Below are 5,336 nucleotides of genomic sequence, written 5' to 3'. Positions count from 1 at the left end.
GCACAAGAGATCCCACAGTGGTCAACACCAGAACTACTACTTCTAATCCCCCCCCACAAGATGCTTTAAAGATCATTTAAGTATTTCTCTGTGGTGGGTCGACCACGGCTAGCTGCCAAATGCCTGCCTACTCACTCTCTAACTCACCCTCCTCAGCAAAGCAGGGGAGAAAACACGGTGAAAAAACTGATGGGTGAAGATAAAAACACTGATACAGGTAGGGAGTTCCCTTACCAATTGCCATCTCAGGCACAACAGATACAACTTGGGGAAAACTCATGTTATTTCTTACCAGTGAAATGAGATTCGGGTGGTTAGAAACGAAAATAAATTACTCTCTTACCCTTTTTCCCCCAGCTCGTGTCTCTCCTTCACTCCCAGCTCCTGTGCCGCTCCTGGCAGCGCTCTGTCCCGCTCACCTCCCGTGGCTGAGGGGCCGGGTGAGGTCCAAGCCACCGGGCTGCTGGAACGGGCCGCGCCCAGCCTGGGGCAGGCCCAGCCTCTCCTCAGCGCCGCGGCTGCCCCGGCGCCTCATGCCTCCTAAAGGCAAAGTAAGGACTAAAGCACATGCATGTCGTCTCCATACGCTCTCCTGGGCCTGTGATCAAGTCCCGTTACTTTCAGAGTAATTATGAAAAAGCATCCCCGGCATGGATCGGTGACACAATCTCCTTTGGGACATCAAGGGCAAAACCACCCTCTGGCTCGGTGCACAAGAGGCCAAACTGCCATCAGCTGGCTCCTTCCCACCCTCACTGCCTGCTACAGTCAGGTGCTTTCATTTTGTCTATTTTTTCCCCATTTCTTCTCTCTCTGCTTAAACAAACCTGGTTATAATCACAACTGAACAAAAACCGTCTTGAGGCGTTCTTTATTAACCACATACTGGAAGCAGAGGGCGAGCCTTCACAAATACGTTTACACATAAACACGCATTTTATGGTCACTTACTTTGTGTTCTTAAGTAATTTTCTTTCATCTTTTACTCATCTTTTACCCTTTCCTCGGTCATTAAGTGGCTTCACTAGAGTTTCTTCAAGGTTTTCATGCATGTTCCTGTACTTTCTTTTTCCTTTCTCTCCTCTGTTCTAACAGGCTTTGGGCAAACATGATCTTCAGCTTGCTCCACCACTAAGCTGGCCCCAGAAACCTGAAGGCAAAGACCTCACGTGGACAAAAGCAGTGAGCACCAGCATATACACCTCAGCACCAAAGCTTCATGAAACCAGGCAGCAGCTTCTCTGGGAGGGAAAGGGGGCCACACACTGTAAACAAGCAAGATTAAAAACACCAGTCCAGCTGTCACACACGTCATCCAACAGACAAAGCCATAAACCTGCAACAGAGAAGAAACCCGGGTGAGGCAGAGCAGGGGTTCCCTTCTCAAAGCAGTAAACCAGAACTCGAAGCTGAATCCCGTTTGGAAACTTTGCTTTTTCTCCCCGTTCCATCGCACAATCCTTTCACAATTTTTCACTGGAATTAATGCAATTAGGGTATAGAGCAAAGCAGACCAAATGCACACTTTGGAAGAGTTATTAATTGTAACCACAAGTAACTCCGGCCTGCCTGCGAAGGTGTCAGGGCATCCCCTCTGTGGCAGGGGGAAGGCACTCCTGCTGCCAGCACAGCCCGGCTGCCATCACAACAAGATGGGACCAGCAGCTCAGAGGGAGTACAGAGGCCAGACAGGAGGATCCCTTCCATCTGGAGAAACTTATTCCAGACTAGATAAACAGGCTCCTTAAATGGATTTTAAAAATTCAGGGGGAAAAATTGTGGCTGCCTGGGGAATGTGCTTGTCTGTGGGGTTTTTAGCAGAGAAAAACCCTCCACACAAAAACCATCTAAATCCTGCTACACACACTGATGCATGCGTACTAAGATAAATGGAAAACCTTAATGTTGTTAACACCTAAAACTAATAAACTACCTGAATGCAAACAGCCATCTTTACATCTCAGTGGGGCACTATGAAGGGTCATGGCTCACACTCAGGCTGGGGAGAAGCCCTCATCCTCCACATTACTGACAGAGAAGCCAAAATCATCAGGCTCTTTTCTCAAAGCCAGCCAGATCTCCCCTCCGCTGTCCCAAAGCCAGAGGTCACACTTGCTGTTCCACTGAAAGTCTATGCATTTTAATAGCTTTGAACAAAGCCTTCACGTTATAGTTCCATATTAATAAGCACAAGAAAGCGCACCTTTCTGCCTTTTGGTGCTTTCCCCAAACTCCCTCAAATTACCTGAAGCTTTTTGGTAACAAATGCAAGATGAAGAGACTATCAACCACTCAGCAGCAGCCTAAAGACACAAACACATTAGTTAATGGGCTGTTCACAATCTGCAATGGTCAATTAAAAACAGAGAAAACACCATCCTAGTCATGGCACATCACCCCATCTTAATCCCATCAAGGCACAGGCAAACAACTCTCCGTAGTTACTCCTAGCCCCATCGTTTTCTCCAAAGTCAGAAAAGCCAAGTGAGTTTTTCCCAAGCCCCCTTGAACCAAAAAGCTAACATGGCTTAGGGCACAAATTGATTGACTAACTTTCAAGAGCCCTGAAGCAAAAAACAGATACTTACTCAGTATTTTTTTTCTCTTTTAAACTTGTTAGAGACAAGTATAAAAACTGCCTGAAAGGCACATGATAAAACTTCATTTTCCTTCTTTCTTATTTCATTGTAATCTATTGCTTACAGAAGACAGAGTAAAAAAGGTTCAACTTTTTAGAGCCATTTCCAGGCTCTCAGAACAGAGATTATTCCTCTACTGACTACCAGGAACAAAGGACAGGAGCCCAGCACAGCCAGGGGCAAGAGCAAAGCCTGCTCCACCCAAGGGCCACCTCTAGATTATCCACAAGATAGGATGAAAGGCTTTTCTCCCCAAACAAGAGATCTTTAAGGCTGGCACTCACCCGGCACAGCCACACTGCTCCTCACGGCTGTATCTGACAGCCCAGAATGACCGTCCTTAGCAGGACAGGAAAACTCAAGGCAAAATTCCACCTCAAGTGCAGGACAGGAAAACTAAAAACAGTTCGCTTCACACAGTGCGCTCCCAGTTTACAGAAACCCATGGCAGTTACAAAGCTATTACAGTTTTAATACTGCTATTGAGTAGTGCTTTCTGGCACTAGATGTCTGCATAAGCTTCCATTAGAGAAGGAACGGTTTGTTTTCCCACTTGGATGTATACATCAGCACACAAAAACAACAAGAAAAAACGCCTTTGTCAGTATAAAATAAACTACCAATTGAAAAAGAACCATTAAAATTATTTAAATATATTAACTAATGTTCATTTAATTTCACTAATAATGATTAAACTAAAGCTCGCTGATGACTAAGGAGCAAAGGACATGATTTCTTACCTGAATTACCTAGTATTACGATGCATTTCTAGCTTGCCTGATACTACTGCAGGATTTCCGACTGGATGGTCATGAAACTGAATGCCAAGGGAAGAAGGACTGAACATGCTTCATTTTTTTCATCTGTGTAGCCTCGACACATGTGAAGCACCCTCAGAGCAGCAGGCCTCCGAATTGTAGGCCCCGGCCGCCATCTTGTGGGTGCCCGGGCCGCCGGCCGCCATCTTGTGCCTCACCCTTCCTCTACGTTCTGGGTCGCTGGCCCCGGCCGCCGCTGCCTCGTGGGTTCCCGGCCCCGCCGCACGCCGCGGGCCCGACCCGGGGCGGCCGCCTCCCGCCCTTTGTGACACAGAGGGAAAAGAGGAGGGACCTGTTGAAACTCATTCACCTCCCTTACTCAGTGCAGCGATTCCACCCTGCTTTAGAGCACTGGCTTCAAGGGGAGGAGGTCTCTCCGCATCCGCTGGCAATGGCTGAAAGTCAGCAGCTAGCACTGCACAGGCAGCTCTCCCTCTCAGGGAAAAGCAGCGAGCCCGCCATGAAAGCCGGGCTCACACACGGTGCCCAGCACCTGTGTGAGCTCCGTGCCCCGGGACGGGCCCCTTCCCTCGCCCTCACCGAGCTCTCCTGTGCCGCTGCTCCTGAGGGCCGCCCAAACACCTGCAGCTCCCGACAGACACTGATCCCACAGCGTCAAAACCCAGAGGAATGCAAATAGCAAAGAACCGCCAGCTTTTGCCAATCCACGCAAGACTTAGACCATTAAGCTTAAAAACACAGCAAGCTGTGAGTATTTATGTATCAATGTGTAAGAATAAGGCACTTTCTTACTAAGAGCAGACCTACAAAATCATATAAAACATTTTAAATACCACATCTATCTTGCGTGCTGCATACCATAAAGCCACTATGTGTAATTATATATAATTAGTTGCATGTTTGTAAACTCAATAGCTTAATCATGTTTAATTAACGACACTGTAATAGGAACATTTGATAGTTAAACGTTGTCTTGCTAAACTGATGAACACGTGGAACACACAATTAGTCTCAGCACCAATAAATTAACTAAAATCTGTCATTAGTAATTCTTTTCCTTCCTTCCTGATAGAACGCTAGGATTAGCGATAACAAATAATAGTAAATAGCCAAACCATACCCTCAGCAATTTGTTAAGACCACAAGTGCAGGAGCCCTCCTGCAGACATTTTGCTCTGATACATTCCTCAGCTGGCATGACTAACTGTTGCATAAGTCATTGTTTTTCCTTTGTTTTCTATTTCCAAACCAAGTTGTTACCTGTGTTTGGGTGCTTTTGGGTTTCGTTTGTTTGGGTTTTTGGTGGTTTGTTTCGGGTTTTTTGTGTGTGTATTTTTGTTGTTGGGGAGGGCAGAGGGGAATGCCCTGGTAGTTTTTCAGAATTACCAGATCATCTCCAGGTGATGAGCAGGGAGAAAGAATCATTCCCTCACTTTGACCCCACACCGAGGCCATGGCTGCTGGTTTATCAACACAAGTGAAAAGTGCACTCATGCTGAGGGACTAACTTCACACAGGCACTTTGAGCCATCTGCTTACCTATATCACAGCACAGTGACAGATACAACAGTGAGAGGCCTTGGAAAAGTGACCACTCAGAAAAATAACTGGTACATTTTCAGAAAATGAGAAACCAGTCAATACAAAATACATAGCATTAACTGCAGGGTGTATCTGTAGGTCAAGCACTCCTATTCACTGTCATTATTCCCATCATTGACATCTGCTGTGGAACCAAGAGGTAGCCAATCTAAAAGGATATAAAGGAAATGAACACAATGCAATGACAGACTGCTGAACTGTCATACCATAGCCATTAAATCATGGGATCAGGCAGCCTTAAAAAAGGACTAGGTATCTGTACAAACAATACTGTTGTAAGGCTTTTCAAAAATGGTTTGAAACAGGTGACACAACT

At 46.2% G+C, this 5,336-nt stretch overlaps 1 long non-coding RNA gene across 1 annotated transcript; it reads right to left on the bottom strand.

Annotated features, from left to right (window-relative positions):
- Positions 1-862: 862 nt before the first annotated feature.
- LOC148183723 (uncharacterized) lies at positions 863-3,538 on the bottom strand. Its single transcript, XR_015773292.1, has 3 exons — positions 3,380-3,538; positions 2,246-2,303; positions 863-1,336 (listed from the first exon to the last, which is right to left on the bottom strand). It is a non-coding gene; the product is annotated as an uncharacterized LOC148183723 (long non-coding RNA).
- Between the last annotated feature and the right edge of the window lie 1,798 nt (positions 3,539-5,336).

Source organism: Pseudopodoces humilis, chromosome 9 (assembly GCF_049639895.1).
Source record: "Pseudopodoces humilis isolate 2021_Gansu_Grassland_sample_001 chromosome 9, ASM4963989v1, whole genome shotgun sequence".
Lineage (NCBI taxonomy): Eukaryota > Metazoa > Chordata > Aves > Passeriformes > Paridae > Pseudopodoces > Pseudopodoces humilis.
The sequence above is the reverse complement of the archived record's forward strand: the minus strand, read 5'-3'. Positions and strand labels throughout refer to the sequence as shown.